The sequence below is a fragment of the Lithobates pipiens genome, unplaced genomic scaffold, assembly GCF_037356315.1.
Source record: "Lithobates pipiens isolate NorthernLeopardFrog02 unplaced genomic scaffold, aLitPip1_a1.2 Scaffold_11, whole genome shotgun sequence".
Lineage (NCBI taxonomy): Eukaryota > Metazoa > Chordata > Amphibia > Anura > Ranidae > Lithobates > Lithobates pipiens.
Window position 1 is genome coordinate 13286890 of NW_027507696.1, and position 19389 is coordinate 13306278.

Below are 19389 nucleotides of genomic sequence, written 5' to 3' on the forward strand. Positions count from 1 at the left end.
TCTCGTGACATTCCTTCATCTTCTTAAACATGTACTACCCTTTATCATCTCTAAATCATAAATTCAAATGTTCAATAGACATGTACAATTTATTTCAGTCACATTTTTTGGTTATTTGGAGATTCAGGTGTATCTGCATCTCCAAATTAAATAATAATGGATAGTAATACATTTCACTGAAATCCATTAAAAACTGTTTTGTTTATTCATTTTCTAATGAATTACAATGCTGCCACACAATGCATTAAAAGCCCTGATTGGCTGAAACAATAAAAGCTTTGCCCAATCAGGGCACAGAGCACTGTCAGAATCATGATTGGATACTGTCATGATGACACTATCCAATCATGGCTCATTGCTCTTAGTCCCTCTCCACACTATAAAAGTATTTTTTCAATAGCGGCCATTTTTAGTGTGATACCTGAGAGAGATAGAACAGGGCTCTGTTCAGTGCTACTAGACAGTTATGCCGCGTACACATGATCAGACAAAATGAACTGACTTTTCTCCATGTGTTGGCTAGTCCATTCATTTTAAAAGTTCAGCAGACCTCCGCTGGATTGTCCGTCGGACTTTTAAAATGAATGGACTAGCCAACACACGGAGAAAAGTCTGTTCATTTTGAACATGACTCCAGGTAGATGGGACTAGCAAAGGAAGTCAATGTCGCCGCCTCCATAGGCGAGATTGACACCTTGCGGGCCCCGCCACCTGGTATGGCTTTAAAGGGGAATCCTTACGCCGAAAAAATGGCATAGGGTCCCCCCAAAGTCCATAGCAGACCCTTATCCGAGCACGTAGGCCCGGCCGGTCAGGAAAGGGGGTGGGGACGAACGAGCGCCCCCTACTTCTGATCCATACCAGGCCACGTGCCCTCAACATGGGGGGGTGCCAGGCTCCTCCGCTAGTAAAAGAGCAAAAGATAGCGGAGGAGCCCAGCGAGCAGACCCCATGAAGTCGGAAGAAGACCCCCAGGACTGTCTAATAAAGTACTTTAAAAACCATTTCACCAAAAATGTGTTGAAAATCAATAACCTCAAGAAACTGTTTTTGACAAGTACTTTATTAAAAAATTAAAAAATAGTGTCCCTCGATGTAAATCCATCACCAATCATGACACCCACCAGACCCCAAAAATATGAAAAAATAAAAACTCTCTGCCTCCTGGGAGAGCTCCCGCTGACTGCTAGCTCTGCGCTTTGACAGTTCTTATATAGGCATGGGGCATGACCACCTGGCTATGTCACCCAATGGCACTGCCCCCTTCTGACATTTGCTCCAAAGCACCCTACCCCCCATGTTGAGGGCATGTGGCCTGGTATGGTTCGGGGGGTCACTCGCTCATCCCCTCCCCTTTCCTGACCTGCCAGGCTGCATGCTCGGATAAGGGTCTGGTATGGATTTGGGGGGGGGGGGGGCATGCTGTTTTCTTCTTCATTTTTTCAAATGCTGGGTACTGGCAATTGTAGCCACGAGTCATTTTAAATGGGATTTGACTTGTTTTTTTTTGTTTTGTTTTTTTAGAAATGTAATTTTTGCTGTAGCATGTTTTGTGGATGCTACAGATGCACCACTTTACAGTCACATTAAGGGGACACCCAGGCACTATATTTAAATGGATTTTAATTGATTTTTATTGTTACACTTTAAACATAATTAAAATCATAATTTCTGCTCCTGAGAAAAGATTGTTTTAAAAAAAAAAAAAAGTATTAATACATGTCCCCCAGACCCCCATATCCCTTTTGTGGCCAATTACTTGCATATAAGCTTTCAAAATGGGCACTTTCGATTTTTACTGTTCGGCTCCCATAGACTTCGATGGGGTTCCCTGTCTGGGTCAGAACATTTCCCCTGCTTGGGAGTTCTGCTGCGGGGGTGTTCGGCCCATCCCTAAAGTACGGCCCTCACATGGGACATTGATGCATACACCCCATGTGAACAAAACCTAAACACTGAAAATTGTTCAGACAAAAGAGGAAAAAGAAACATCTTGTTAAAAACAAACCAGCCTGTCTCATTATTTCAACTGTAAGGGATCTTCCCGGGGTAGGGTGTGTTTGGACACAGTTCACAGCAGACTTGGAATTTATAAAGCAGATCTTGGCGTTTATTCGTGGTACAAACAGTCCAGCAAACAAAATATACAGCAACACCGTGCTTTCTAAGTACAACAAAAATAAAAGTCCTAGCCCGGCTGGGCGCTTACTAACAGGTTCTGCTCACCTATCTGACACTTACAAACACAGCGTCTTTCGCCTGGATATCGCAGGGTGAGTTTTAGCTCCAGCAGTGGCTGTGCTTGCAGCTTCCTTCAACACACAGATTGTTCATTCCCTGGCTGAGAGGCAATCACCTGCAGACTCTGCAGAGCCTTTAGCTTCCCAGGCTAATTAGGATCAAAGCTCACCTGATCCCAAACCCAGAACTGGATCGGGAGATGTGGAATGACAGGTCCCTCTACCAAACCTACCTGCCATTCCATATAAACCCAGGCCCGGCAAAATTAAATAACAACTCAACAGCATATCGCTGCTGAGAAACTGATCCATCCTGGATTTACCATCTCACACTGTGTAGCAACCTAGGTGAGATGTACACCCCCTCGATCACTTCTCCAGTGACATGTCTACATATCCCCCCCCTCTTTTTCAGACCGGAGGGCTGAGCCTTTTGTCCCCACAGACAACTTACCCTTGACAATGCGTCAGCATTTGCCTGTAATTTCCCTGGCCTGTGTTCCACAGTGAAATTAAAGTTTTGTAGGGAGAGAAACCATCTAGTCACTCTTGCATTTCTCTCCTTGTTTAACTTCATCCATGTTAGGGGGGCATGGTCTGTCACCAACTTGAATTTCCTGCCTAGCAAGTAATACTTTAACGATTCTAGGGCCCACTTCACTGCCAAACATTCTCGCTCCACAATGGCATAATTTTTCTCGGCCGGGGTTAGTTTTCTACTCAAGTAAGTCACTGGATGCTCCTCACCATTCACTACTTGTGAGAGTACTGCACCTAAGCCTGTGTTAGAGGCATCTGTCTGGACCAGAAATTCTCGCCTGAAATCGGGGGTAACTAAGACAGGTGGTTGGCACAAGGCAGACTTAAGGCTTTGGAAAGCCTTCTCGGCCTCTGGGGTCCACGTGACCATTGCTGTCTTTCCACCCTTTGTCAAGTCAGTTAGTGGAGCAGCAACTGAGGCAAAGTTCGGCACAAATCTACGGTAATAACCCGTAATACCCAGGAAAGCTCTAACCTGTTTCCTTGTCAGGGGTCTAGGCCAATTCTGTATTGCCTCAATTTTATTTAGCTGTGGCTTAATCAACCCTCTCCCAATAATGTAGCCTAGATATTTGGCCTCTTCTAGGGCTAGAGCACACTTCTCGGCATTTATGGTCAACCCCGCATCACTTATGGCATCCAACACGGCCTGTACCTTACAGAGGTGACTTTCCCAATCAGGGCTAAAAATGACCACATCATCGAGGTAGGCAGCTGAGTAATCACGATGTGGTCGCAGAATCAAGTCCATCAACCTCTGGAAAGTTGCAGGCGCTCCATGTAACCCGAATGGCATCACTACATACTGGAATAGCCCATCAGGGGTGGAGAACGCAGTTTTCTCTTTAGCCTCACCAGAAAGTGGAATCTGCCAGTAGCCCTTTGTGAGATCGAGGGTGGTTATGTACCTGGCGTTACCCAACTTCTCAATCAACTCATCTACCCTGGGCATAGGATACGCATCGAACTTGGAGATCTCATTCAACTTTCTGAAATCGTTACAGAACCTCCAAGTTCCATTGGGCTTTGGGATTAGCACAATTGGGCTGGACCATTCACTCTGTGACACCTCAATTACCCCCAGAGCAAGCATACGTTTTACCTCGGCAGATACGGCTTCCCTACGTGCCTCGGGTATCCTATAGGGCTTAAGGTTTACTCTGCTTCTAGGCTCAGTTTCAATGTGATGATGGATGAGGTGTGTACGCCCTGGGAGGTCAGAGAACTTGTTTTTGTTTTTCTGTAAAAATTCCTGAGCCTCCTGTTTCTGTGACACTGATAGAGTATCACCTACCTTGACTGGAGGGATTGGTTGTGACAAATCATTAACAGTATTTGTCGCCACCAAGGATTCCCTGTCTTTCCAGGGCTTGATCAAGTTTATGTGATAAACTTGGAAAGGCTTCCTTCTACCTGGTTGGTGCACCTTGTAGTTCACCTCACTGATCTTTTCAACAATTTCATAAGGACCTTGCCACTTCGCCAAGAATTTACTCTCAACAGTGGGGACTAGTATAAGGACCCTATCGCCTGGGTTGAATGTCCTGATTCTTGCGGACCGGTTGTAAATTCTACTTTGGGCCTCTTGAGCCCTCTGGAGGTGTTCCCTTACCAGGGGCATTACAGTGGCTATACGGTCCTGCATTTGTGCTACATGCTCAATAACACTCTTGTATGGGGTGGACTCATTCTCCCATGTCTCTTTTGCAATGTCTAGTAGACCCCCTAGGGTGATGACCATAGACCAACTCGAATGGTGAGAACCCTGTGGACGCTTGGGGCACCTCCCTAATAGCAAACATGAGGTAGGGTAATAAATGATCCCAGTCACGACCATCTTTTGCCACCACTTTCTTCAACATATGTTTCAAAGTTTTATTAAATCTCTCCACCAATCCGTCCGTCTGGGGGTGGTATACAGAGGTACGGATGTGTGAGATTTTAAATAGTCTGCATAATTCCTTCATTACTTTCGACATAAATGGCGTACCTTGGTCAGTTAGGATTTCTTTGGGGATCCCAGTCCTAGAGAACATATAAAACAACTCACGTGCAATTGTTTTAGATGCAGTGTTTCTTAAGGGTACAGCCTCAGGATAGCGGGTCGCATAATCTAGGACTACCAAAATATACTGGTGTCCTCTAGCTGACTTTACAATGGGACCCACTAAATCCATGGCAATACGCTCAAAAGGCACCTCTATAATAGGGAGCGAAACCAAAGGACTGCGAAAATGTGACACTGGGGCACTAACCTGACATGTGGGGCACGACTCACAGTATTTTTTAATGTCATCATATATGGCCGGCCAAAAAAACCTCTGGAGAACCCTCTCTCGCGTTTTGTCAGTCCCCAAGTGTCCCCCAAGAACATGGTTATGTGCCATGTCAAGCACCTGACGCCGGTACGGCTTAGGTACCAGAAGCTGTTCCACAATCTCATCTTTAACCTTATTGACTCTATAGAAAAGATCATTAGTCACCGAAAAATGTGGAAATCTTTTTTCAGCATCTGGTTCCTGAGGTACCCCGTTCATAACAGCAACCTGCTCTCTCGCATTTTTGAGAGTGGGGTCCTGTAATTGTGCAGTCCCAAAATTATCGCTAGACACCTCTAAGTCTAGTATATTTTGCTCAGTGGGAGGAGCCTCCTCCTCCCCAGCCAGGACCTGCAAAGGAAAACAATCATTTTCATCCTGCACATTTTTATCATTCACAGTGGACAAGGCAACCCCCTTAGAGGTATCCTCACTCCTTTTGGGGATTTTTCTTTTTTCCCAAAGAGCCCAGAATAAAGGAAAATCGCGCCCCAATATTACATTATGCATGAGGTTTTTAACCACACCCACTTCATATTGTACGGTGCCTTGTTCAGTCCCGACTTTAGCCAGCACTATAGGGTACACTTTTGTATCACCATGTATGCACACAACACTCATATGCTTTTTAGACTCTAAGTCCCCAGTCACCAGGCTAGCATGCACCAAGGTTACAAGGCTTCCTGAGTCCATTAACGCTTTAACAGGAAAGTCATTGATTGTGATGTTGCAGATTTGCGGTTCAGTCTCTAGTCCAGGAACTGCAGCACAAGATGGTTCCGCAAATAGCGACTGACGCCGGCTAGCGTCACATTCCATGGGTTCAGAGGTAAGAGGGCAATGGGCAGACACGTGTCCCGCCTCATGGCATCTCCAACACTGGATAGGGCCTGGTCTCTTTGGCAAGGAGTCCTTTTCAGAGCCCCTTAGCCACCCGGGACCATCACCAGTCTTTTGTCCCTGAGACACCATTTGAGCCCTTTTCCCTCTATCAGCACCCCTCCACACTCCCCCAATAGATGGAAGTCTCTTACCAGCTGACGGCACAGATCTGGCGCTCCGGGGAGGTGAAGATGCTGCAGGAACATCACGGAGGTAGTCCTCAGTCGCCTGGAACCTCTCCACAAGGTTGACAAGTTCGTTTGCATTCTTAGGATCACCTTGTCCCACCCAGCGTTGCAGGTCAGTAGGAAGCGCTCGGAGGTAGCGATCCATCACGATCTTCTCTAGGATTTGTGCAGGAGTAGAAGTGTCTGGCTCCAACCACTTTCTTGCCAAATGGATTAGGTCATACATCTGGGACCTCGCTGATTTGTCCAGACTGTAGCTCCAGTTGCGTACCCTCCGGGCACGGACTGCAGTAGTAACTCCTAGTCGGGCAAGTATCTCCTCTTTTAGCCGAGTATAGTCCTTAACCTCTTGCTCACTGAGGTCATAGTAGGCCTTTTGGGGTTCACCTGTTAAATAGGGCGCAATTACCTCTGCCCACTCAGCGGCTGGTAACTTCTCTCGCTCAGCCAGGCGCTCAAATACTGTTAGATAGGCTTCAACATCGTCCTCAGCAGTCATCTTTTGCAGCGCTTTCTGCACAGTCCTTCTCCCAAAAAAAATCTCTGGAGCGGCTCCCATCACTATGGGTGGATTAGTAACCACAGGCGCCTCACGATTTACTATCAGGTGCTCGATAAGTTGTTGTTGGCTTTGGCGCAAAGCTTGCAACTCTTCCTTATGCATCTGCTGTTGTGCCGCCATGGACTGTTCATGTCGTCTATTGGCCTCTGTCTGAGCCTGCTGTTGTTGCAAACTCACTTGCATAAACTGCTTCAGCATCTCCTCCATGTTGCTGGACTGTTCTTGGAGTGTAGTTGCAGCTTTCACCCAGGACATCAGCAGCTGTAGCCAAGTCTGTCCACACCGTTGCCCCTAGCAACCGTGTTGCCCGCTACCTCCACCAATTGTAAGGGATCTTCCCGGGGTAGGGTGTGTTTGGACACAGTTCACAGCAGACTTGGAATTTATAAAGCAGATCTTGGCGTTTATTCGTGGTACAAACAGTCCAGCAAACAAAATATACAGCAACACCGTGCTTTCTAAGTACAACAAAAATAAAAGTCCTAGCCCGGCTGGGCGCTTACTAACAGGTTCTGCTCACCTATCTGACACTTACAAACACAGCGTCTTTCGCCTGGATATCGCAGGGTGAGTTTTAGCTCCAGCAGTGGCTGTGCTTGCAGCTTCCTTCAACACACAGATTGTTCATTCCCTGGCTGAGAGGCAATCACCTGCAGACTCTGCAGAGCCTTTAGCTTCCCAGGCTAATTAGGATCAAAGCTCACCTGATCCCAAACCCAGAACTGGATCGGGGGATGTGGAATGACAGGTCCCTCTACCAAACCTACCTGCCATTCCATATAAACCCAGGCCCGGCAAAATTAAATAACAACTCAACAGCATATCGCTGCTGAGAAACTGATCCATCCTGGATTTACCATCTCACACTGTGTAGCAACCTAGGTGAGATGTACACCCCCTCGATCACTTCTCCAGTGACATGTCTACACAACTCATCCAAATTATTTCCATGTATGCAAATGTATTCATTCTAAGTTTTTATTTAAATACAGCCGTCCACAGGAAACATTATCTGAGCAGAATCAGCACTAATCAACTTCAGACATGACACCTCTCCTGTGGTTACTTTCGATTGTGTCTCTAGTACAATGTGTGTTACTTTGAATTCAGTTTACTTATTTGAAAGTTTATTTGAACTAAGCTATAGGATGTATTATATAACAAAATACAATATATATTTTTCAGATGTCACATCACAAATCACAATGGTGGAGTCTGGTCCTGGGACTGTGAATCCATCAGAGACTCTGGAAATGACCTGTAAAGTGACCGGAGCCTCCCTCACTGACAGCACTAACATCCTCTGTGTGGACTGGATACGACAATCTGAAAGGAAACCGCTGGTGTGGTTGGGGACAATATGTTATAATGCTAACACATATTATGCCAGCTCTCTTCAGGGACGACTGACTGTGACCAGAGACACAAATAAAGGAGAAGTGTTTTTTAAACTCACTGGAATAAAACCTGAAGAATCCGCCACATATTATTGTGCAAGATACACAATGCATGAAATCACTTAACAACCTGTACATAAATGATGTTACATTTGAAAAAGACATGATTATAGAAGAGTTTAAATTATTTGGAAACACAGTTTGAATCAGGGACCCAGTGGAACTGGCAGGATCAGAAGGGATTGAAGGAGTTATAAATAAAAAGTTAGAAAGGTAGATTTAAAAAAATATATATTATTAAAGTGGGATTCCGCTCTTTTTTTTTTTTTTTCTTACCTGTCTCACAGGTGGGCGAGTGCTACCTTCGATTGGCATCCACGTCCGGCGTTTATTTGACCCCCGGCGCGACGAATCTTTTCCTCAGGATGACTTATAAAAACCTGCTCTGGCGTTTTCCATTTTAACTGTGGGCGTCTGAAGCCCACAGGCATTTACTTCCTGGTATATGATGACGTCTGGCTCCCAGCATGCTCCTCTCCATCTTGCACATGCTCAGTGAGAGCAGTGTAATGGCAGATACAGCTGCCTGCCCACTTTAAAAATGGCAAATTCGTACACGTCCTCGTCACGTGACCGGCGTCCTAACGAAATCTCGCGAGATTTCGCAATTTCATTGTCCCCCATGGATTCTTGGGAAATAGCTTACAAATTTCCCAGGGACCATTGCGAGGACGATAGCCACGCCTACTCCCACGGGAGGACAACCCGGAAGTCAGCTGAAACATCAGAAATAAAAGGTAAGTAAATAATATTTTTTTTTTTCAGGGTTCGTTTAGGTAAGTATGCTATCTGTTGATTTTAATAACATGTACTTTCATTTTTAGGTACCAAACCACTTTAACCACACACATATATTAAATCTTACTTTGTAGGTTTACATATGCTTTAATTAAAAAAGGTGAATTCGTGTCATTACTGGACATTAATTGAACTATTCAATTTTGCTTCTCTGAAATGTTGTATACATTCTTGCAAATGTAATCAAAATGAATTGGAGTCAATGAGAAAGGTAAAAATTGGGGGAAGGGAGAGTTGAGATAGGTAAAGCATATCTATAGACAAAATGTCAAATAATATATTAATTTCCATGTTGTATTTCAATTATTAATAGCCTACTTCTATTAACTTGAACAATATTGAAGTTTGTATACCTACTTTGTAAATATCCCCACATATTTACTTAATGGTTAGGGATGGGTCAAACACCCCCCCCCCCCCCCATTTGGTTCGCACCAGAACATGCGAACAGGCAAAACATTAGTTTGAACACTCAAACACTCTTAAAGTCTATGGGACACAAACATGAAAAATCAAAAGTGCTAATTTTAAAGGTTTATATGCATGGTAGTGTCTTAAAAAGTGTTTGGGAGCCTGCCCCAGGGGACATGTATCAATACAAAAAAACATTTTAAAAACGGCCGTTTTTTCAGGAGCAGTGATTTTAATAATGCTTAAAGTGAAACAATAAAAGTGAAATATTCCTTTAAATTTCGTACCTGGGGGGTGTCTATAGTATGCCTGTAAAGTGTCAAGTTTCCCGTGTTTAGAACAGTCTGAGATCAAAATGACATTTCTAAAGGATAAAAAGTCATTTAAAACTACTCGCGGCTATAATGAATTGTTGGTCCGGCAATACACATAAAAGTTCATTGATAAATACAGCATGGGATTCCCCCACAGGGGAACCCCGAAACAAAATAAAAATAAATAAATTGTGGGGGTCCCCCCAAATTCCATACCAGGCCCTTCAGCTCTGGTATGGATATTAAGGAGAACCCCGTGCCAAAATGTAAAAAAAATGTCGTGGGCGTCCCCCCAAAAACCATACCAGACCTTTATCCGGGCATGCAACCTGGCAGGCAGCAGGAAAAGAGGGGGGGCGTGTTATTCTTCTTCCTCCATCCTGTTCTTCCCCTGTTTCTTCCTCTATCTTCGTCTGCTTCTTCCTCTAGTCTTCTCGTCCGGCATCTTCCTCCTTCCGTTTACGTAAATGGGTGACCCCTCCCCCCTCTGACAACACGAGGGAAAGCCATAGAGAAGTGATAGTTCATTCGAAGTTCGTTATATAAGAGCTGTCACCTGAACAGAAGCGTCATACAGTGGGAGACTCCCATTGAGGTGGATCGTCCAGAGGACGAAGCGGGGAAGAAGAAGCCGGAAGGAAGATGCCAGACGAGAAGACCGGAGGAAAAAAGCGGAGGAAGATAGTGGAAGAAGCTGGGGAAGAACAAGATGGAGGAAGAAGAAGAACACCGAAGGAAGGCCAGAAGAAGATGGAAGAAGAAGTGGGAAAGAAGAAGAGATTAATAAAGGAATTGTCAAAAACCGCCTATTGTCTTTTTTAACTTTTTTGACACTTTTTTTGTGAAATGGTAGGAGTACATTTGTACCCAATTACCAAATCACACAGGAGGGGCAAGGGTTGTGTGGATGAGGCCCTTCTCCCCATTAACATGGGGACAAGGTGCTTTGGGGTGCTACCCCAAAGCACCCTCCCAATGTTGAGGGAATGTGGCCTGGTACGGTTCAGGAGGGGCGTGCTCTCTCATCCCTCCTCTTTTCCTGTGGCCTGCCAGGTTGCGTGCTCATATAAGAGTCTGGTATGGATTTTTGGGGGGACCCCACGCCATTTTTCTTTACATTTTGGAGCTGGGTACCCTTAAAATAAGGTCTAGTATGGATTTTGAGGGGGGCCCCCCACGGCATTTTTTAAAAAATTTTGGCACAAGGTTCCTCTTAATATACATACCAGACCTGAAGGGCCTGGTATGGAATTTGGCGGGACCCCCACGCATTTTTTTTTCATTTTGTTTCGAGCTTCCCCTGTGGGGAAATCCCATGCTGTTTTTATCAATAAACATTTATGCCGGGACCGACAATAACTTGCATAATAACCTTCAAAATTAGCACCTTTGATTTCTCCCATAGACTTTTAAAGGGTGTTCTGCGGCTTTCGAATTTGCCGCAAACACCCCAAATTGTTCGCTATACAGCAAACAGGTGAACAGTCAATGATCGAGTCAAACTCATGTTTGACTCGAACATAAAGGAACATATTCCTGGTATTCTGTGACACGTTTTCACTACAGAATACAAAATACTTAATTAATCGCAAAGGGAATTTGTTGAAGAAATCAAACTACCAAATGCAAATAATACACCACTTTCTCTAACATTACCCCAAATAATAATTAACATAATAACAACATACTATAAAAACAACATAAAAAACTGATAATAAACCAGAACTAAATCTTCACCTCCAGCCCTCATTCTATAACTTGATGGCCACAGGCAAAAATGATTTCCTGTGTCGTACTCTGCAGACTGATCAGCGTATTGCGGAGTTGGGTGGGAGGAGTTTTCCAAGACTGAACGTACCTTGAACAACATTCTCCCCTCCAACAATGTTGTTAAAGACTCCAATTCCAATCCAACAACATCACTGGCCTTGCGAATCAGTTTGTTGAGTCTGTTGATGTCGGATGCCTTAAGCCTGTTTCCCCAGCATGCCACTGCATACAGGAGAATGCTGGCCACCACAGACTCATAAAACATCTTCAGCATTATCCAGCAGATTTTAACCACTTGCTTATTGTGCACTTAACCCCCCTCCTGCCCAGACCAATTTTCAGCTTTCAGTGCTGTCACTCTTTTGCCCTGTACACACGATCAGACTTTCCGACAACAAAACTGTGGAATTTTGTTTGAAGGTTGTTAGCGGCAACTTGTCTTGCATACACACAGTCACACAAATGTTTTTTTTTTACATAGTTACATAGTAAGGTTGATTAAAGACACCAGTCCATCCTGAGTGAGTGCCTACAATTGTCCCTATCCCTGTACATCAAACACTCACATCGGTCCCTACTATCAAGGAGCCCACAATCCAAGGTCCCCATTCAGATACTAGGGCCAATTTTGGACAGAAGCCAATTAACCTACCTGCATGTCTTTAGAGTGTGGGAGGAAACTGGAGTACTCGGAGGATACCCACGCAGGCACAGGGAGAACATGCAAACTCCAGGCAGGTAGTGTCATGGTTGGGATATGAACCAGCAACCCTTTTTACTGCTAGGTGAGAGTGCTAACCACTACACTACTGTGCCAGCCAAAGTGTATGTACGTATTGACTTACAAGACATACAGCAAGCCAATAAAAAGGAAGTTCAATAGTCATGAGATATCTCCATTACAAACGCTAGTTTTACAAGACTGATTGCTTCTGGCTCGTACTTGATTACAAGCATGCGTGGACTTTTGTGCGATGGACTTGTGTACACACGATCGGAAAGACCAACAACAAAAATTTGTTGGTGGAAAATTTGAGAACCTGCTAGCCAAAATTTGTTGGCGGAAAGTCAAACAACAAATGTTCGATGGGGCATACACACGGTCTGACTTTCTGCCAACAGGCTCACATCAAACATTTGTTGTCGGAAAATCCGATCATGTGTACGGGGCATTTGAATATCAGTTGCACGGTCATGCAACACTGTACCCAAATTTAATTTTTATAATTTTTTCACACAAATAGAGCTTTCTTTTGGTGGTATTTAATCACCACTGGGATTTATATTTTTTGCTAAACAAACAAAAAAGACAGAACATTTAGAAAAAAAAAGCAAACATGTTTCATAGTTTGTTATATAATTTTGCAAACAGGTAATTTTTCTCCTTCATTGAAATGTGCTGATGAGGCGGCACTGATGGATACTGATAGGCTGCACTGGTGGGCACTGATAGGTACAGATAAGGCGGCACTGATAGGAACAGATAAGGCGGCACTGATGGGGACAGATAAAGTGACACTGATGGCCATTGATAAGATGGCACTGATGGGCCCTGATGGGTGGCATTGATAGGTGTTACTAATAGGTACCACTGATAGATTGCACTGATAGGTGGCACTGGTGGGCACTAGTAGGTGGTACTGTTGTGCACTGGTAGGTGGTACTGGCAGGTCTCACAGGTGGGCACAGGTGAGCTGGCAGCTGCTCTCCTTGATCAGGACCGATGTCCCTCTGACAGCCGCCGGTGATCGGCTTTTTTTTTCTCCTTACGGTATCAGCGTGAGGAGAAAAAATAGCCGAATACTGGCTCTGTTTACATCACATGATCAACTGTCATTGGCTGATCACGTAGTAAGGGGTAGGGATACTCCGATCTGTGATCCAGCGAGTCTCATAGACTCGCTGATCACAGAGCGCACCGCACACACCCTGCTGGGGGTGCACAGGGCACTCGAGCGCGGGAGGATGTCTATTGATGCCCTCCCAGCAAAGTAGGTCCACGCTGTAGCCGTCATTCCAGCTATAGCGTAGATCTGATGTGGTTAAAGAACCTCAGTCTCCTCAAAAATTAGAGGCAGCTCTGGCCTTTCCTGTAGAGAACCTCAGTGTTCTTGCTCCAGTTCAGGTTATAATCTATGTGCAAGCCCCAGATACATGTAACTCTCTACTACTGCCACATCCATTCCTCGGATGGAGATTGGGGTCACTGGTGGCTTCCTCTTTCTGAAATTCACAACCAGCTCCTTTGACTTTGTTACATTTAGATACAGACAATTATTTTCACACCATGTGACAAAGTTCTCCACCACAGTCCTATACTCAGTCTCTTCCCCATCCCTGATAAATCCCACTACCGCAGAGACATCCGAAAACTTCTGAAGATGGCAGGACTCTGAAATCAGTGATATAAACAGTAAAAAGAAAGGGAGAGAGAACTGTCCCCTGTGAAACCCCAATATTTCTGATCACCCTATCTGACACACAGTCTTGTAAACGCACATGCTGCGCTCTTCCTGTCAGGTAGTCTACAATTCATGACAGAGGAGAAACATCAATCTGTCTTGCTGTTAGCTGCTGTCAGGTAGTCTACAATTCATGACAGAAGAGAAACATCAATCTGTCTTGCTGCTAGCTTCTCACCCAAGAGATCTGGCCTGATAGTATCAAAAGCATGGGAGAAGTAAAAAAACACGACTCTCACAGTTCTTGCTGGCGTATCCAGGTGGGCATACTAGGGATGAGCTGAACACCCCTTGGTTCAGTTCGCACCAGAACTTTAGAACCCCATTAAAGTCTATGGGACTAGAACGTTTGAAATCAAAAGTGCTAATTTTAAAGGTTAATATGCAGGTTATTGTCCTAAAAAGGGTTTGGGGACCTGGGTCCTGCCCCAGGGGACATGTATCAATGCAAAAAAAAAAGTTTTCAAAACTGGCATTTTTTCGGGAGCAGTGATTTTAATGATGCTTAAAATGAAAAATAAAAGTGAAATATTCCTTTAAATATCATACCTGGGGGGTGTCTATAGTATGCCTATAAAGTTATAAAGTTGGATATTTGAAAGTAGGGGCCTGCCCTATATGCTCTGCACATATTTGGGCCTAAGGTGTTGGTGTTGCCACAACACTGTAAGCCCTCACAGTTACTCTTGGTGGGCGCTGGAACGCCCTGCTGTGAACTATTATATTAAGAATTGTAATTACATGCCATCGTTGAACAGTGGTAACAAAATTGGGCCTTTGGTGGTGGTGTTGCTGGTGCCACAACACTGTAAGTCATCACAGTTACTCTTGGTTTGCGCTGGAACAGGCCCTGCTGTGAAGTATTATATCAAGAATTGTAATTACATGCACCTGTTGAACAGGGGCAGAAAAATTGGGCCTTTGGTGGTGGTGGTGGTGTTGCCACAACACTGTAAGCCCTCACAGTTACTCTTGGTGGGTGCAGGAATGGGCCCTGCTGTGAAATAATAGATCAAGAATTGTAATTACATGTCCCTGTTGAACAGGGGCAGAAAAATTGGGCCTTAGGAACTGGTGCCACAACACTGCAACACCTCACAGAAACTCTAGTTGGAGCGCAGGAATGAGCCCTCCTGCAAAGTATTGCATCAAAAATTTTAATTACATGCCCCTGTTAAACAGGGGCTGAAAAAGTTGGGCCTTAGGCACTGGTGCTGGTGCCACAACACTGCAACCCTTCACAGATACTCTAGTTGGAGCTCATGAAAGAGCCCTGCTGCAAAGTATTGCATCAAAAATTGTAATTACATGCCCCTGTTAAACAGGGGCTGAAAAATTGTGCTTTAGGCATTGGTGCTGCTGCTACGACACTGCAACCCCTCACAGATACTCTAGTTTGAGTGCAGGAATGAGCCCTGCTGCAAAGTATTGCATCAAAAATTTTAATTACATGCCCCTGTTACACAGGAGCAAAAAAATTGGGCCTTAGCCACTGGTGGCGGCGCCCAGAACCAAAAATGTACTTATAAGCTATCAGCATGATCATTGAGGAGGAAGAGGATAGTCACTCGGCATAACAGGATAGTCACTCAGCATCAGCATAGGCAGTCTTGAAGGGATCTGACATTTAAAAAATGATTCAGTTACATCAGCATCAGGTGCTTGGTAGCTGGTAGTGATCCAAGACTGATTCATTTTTATGAAGGTTAGTCAATCAACCTAATCGGTGGACAGGCACACTCTGTGATCAGTTGCAAAGCCTCCAGCAGCACTAAATGTGCGTTCCAAAAGAACGCTGGATGCAGGACAGGCCAGTAGCTCAATTGCATACTGTGCAAGCTCTGGCCAGTAATCCATCCTCAAGACCCAGTAACCCAGAGGATTTTCAGTGGGAAAGTGTCCAAGTCTGATCTTGCCCCTAGGTATTCCTGCACTATGTATATCAGACACAGGCAATGGTTGCTGGAACCGATCATACCTTGGGGCTGCAGACTAAAAAATTGTCTGAACGCATCGGTCAGATGGCCACCTTCTCCACCGCTCCTTCTGTGACCTCAGCAACACGTTGTCCAGGACCAGGAATTTGTAACCTCCCAGGCTCTGGGAACGTGTTGCACAGACCTTTCTGTAAGGCCACTCAAAGATGTTTTATCCTCTGTTCCCTCTGCGATGGCAAGATAAAGTCCACAACCTTACCCTTGTAACGTGGATCAAGAAGGGCTTCCAGCCAGTAGTGATCCCTCTCCTTGATCCGCAAATATGAAGATCCTTCCGCATGCTTTGCAGGATCAGGGAGGCTATGCAGCGTAGGTTAGCTGAGGCATTCGGCCTGCAGTCCTCTGGGTCACTAAGGATGACATGATCCGCAGCCACCTCCTCCCAGCCACGTACAAGTCCATGGGTTTCTTAGGACTGTAAATGATCCCTTAAAGACTGCTGCTGATGCTGAGTGCTAGGTAGTGATGGACAAACTTCCAACAGGACGTTTTTCGCGAACCACGAACGCAACCAAAAGTTTTCGAACCGCAAAGTTCGTGGTGGGCCCCATTGACTTTAATGGCAGGCGAACCTTAAAAACCTACAGGTCATATTTTCAGCCTCAAAATACTTACTAGCTGTGCACACATAGTCCCACAACATGGACACTGACATAACAAAAGTATTAAATGAATCTGGGATCGACAACGACAAGCATTCTTTTTTTATCTGTGAAATTTTGACAATTCAGGAGCACATGGAGGCCATGGAAGAGAGGCAAGATCAGGCCAGGCTATGAAGGGGATGCAGGAGATGATCAGTGCCACAGTCAGGGCAGCGCAGTCCTGTGCCAGTGTCCCAGTGTGCCAACCTGTGCTTAAGCCCCTCCCTCTGCCCGGCCCTTACCCCCACCTCTGCAGGGCTCCACTGTGGTGGTCCGGAGGTGCCAGTCCAGTGCTGATCCTCAGCCATGGGTCTGGCACTGGCTGCTGATTGGCTTCTCCGTTGCTATCTCCCTCACTGTCTGAAACTAGCACCGCGATAGAGACTGAGCACTGACACCAGCACCAAGATAGAGAGCACTGACACCAGCACCGAGATAGAGAGCACTGACACCCGCACCGTGATAGAGAGCACTGACACCATCACCATGATAGAGAGCACTGACACCACACCAGCACCGAGATAGAGAGCACTGACACCAGCACTGAGATAGAGAGCACTGACACCAGTGGCAAGATAGAGAGCACTGACACCACATCAGCACCGTGATAGAGAGCACTGAGACCACACCAGCACCGAGATAGAGAGCACTGAGACCACACCAGCACTGAGATAGAGAGCACTGACACCATACCAGCACCGAGTTAGAGAGAGAGCACTGACACCAACCCCCCAGATAGAGAGCACTGACAGCAGCACTGATACCAGCAACTCGCTGCGGGACCCAAAAATATGACACCACTCAACCTCTTCAAACAGGAGGGTACGGGCATATAGTACGGTGTACTTTTTTTGTAAGGAAGTGAGCCAAAAAAAAAAGATCTGTGTGCTCGATTAAATAAATTGTTTATAGAGTTATATACATGGTCTACTGGTCACATGTGTTGAATTCCTCCGAGATCCATGCCTCATTCATTTTTATAAATGTGAGGTAGTCAACACTGTCGTGAGCTAGGCGAGTGCGCTTATCGGTCATGATCCCCCCTGCTGTGCTGAACGTCCTTTCGGACAGGACACTGGATGAGGGGCAAGCCAAAAGTTCCATTGCAAATTGGGCAAGCTCTGGCCAGAGGTCAAGCCTGCCCACCCAGTAGTCCAGGGGTTCATCACTCCTCAGAGCGTCCACATCGGCCATTAACCCGATGTAGTCAGACACCTGTTGGTCTAGGCGTTCCCTGATGCTGGATCCGGATGACACCTGTCGATGGGTCGGCTGAAAGAATGACCTCAGATCGGAAGTCACCAACACATCTTCAAACCGCCCTCTTCTTGCAGGCACTGTTGGATTGGTACACGCAACTCTTTCTCTGGGAGTGGGAATTCCTCCTCTGCCAGCGCACGCAAAAGCAGAATGCTGCATTTCTCAAAGCAGAATGCTGCATTTCTCAAAGCAAGGCCTGGAACTGCTCCATTCTGACAGCCCTCTGTGATGGTGGTAACATTTCCGCCATTTTGTGTTTGTACCAGGGTGTCTAAGTATGTTGCCACCCAGTACTGGTCCTTGACCATTATGCTTTTTATACGGGGGTCCCTGTTAAAACACTGGAGCATGAAGGCCCCCATTTGCACTAAATTGGAAGCAGTGGGGTGACCTGGCTCCTGCTCATCATCCAGGATAATGTCGTCCTCCTCGTTCTCCTCTCCCCATCCACGCACAAAAACAGGGATCCCAGAAAGGTTTAAAGCATGCTCTTCTTACTCCTCCTCATCCGCCCGGCACCATCATCCTCTGACTCCTCTTCAGACTCCTGTTGTTGACTTGTCTCAGATAGAGTAGCCCCCCGGGAATTCATCCAGCATTGCGAGTTCCTCATCTTCCTGCTCCTCCACGGCTTGATCAATGAAACAACGCAATGCATGCTTCATAAAGAAGGCATAAGGTACCATGTCACTGATGGCACCATGGCTGAGACTGACCAGTTTGGTGATCTCATCAAATGGCCGCAGAAGTCTGCATGCATCACGCATGAGCAGTGTGGTGAAAAAAACCAAGCTCCCCAGAACCTGTTCTGCCGCAGAGTTTGTACAGGTAGTCGTTAACTGCACATTTCTGCTGGAGCAGCCTATCAAGCATATAGAAGGTTGAGTTCCATCACGTCGGCAATCGCAAATAAGACGTCTGACCGGCAGATTGTGTCGCCGCTAAATGTCAGCAAGGCGAGCCATGGCCATGTAAGATCTTCTAAAATGGGCCGAGATTTTGCTTGTCCTGGCCCAGGGTATTGGACAACGAATCGCTGCACGACCAAGTTTAAGACATGTGCCATGCATGGCACGTCTGTAATTTTGCCCTGTTTCAATGCACTAAGCAGATTGGCACCCTTGTCACACACCACTTTACCAACTGTCAAATTGAGCGGTGTTAGCCATGTATCTGCCTGTGAACGCAAAGCTGAAAGGAGTGCAGGGCCAGTGTGGCTCTTGGCCTCCATGCACAACAGACACAGCACAGCATGGCAACGTCTCACCTGGCATGTCGAATAGGTTCTGGGATCTTGGGTGGCGCAGCGGAAGAGACGCAAGCAGCGGAAAAGGAGGAGTCAGTTGAGGAGGAGAGGGAGGAGGATGGAGTAGGAGAAGGAGGAGAAGAGGCAGGCCTGGATGCAATGCATGGCGGTAAAACCAAATCTACACGGGTGCCATGGGTTACATGCTTGGCGGCCATCAGAAGGTTCACCCAGTGGGCAGTAAAAGTTATATAACTTCCCTGCCCGTGTTTGCTAGACCACGCATCTGTGGTCAGATGT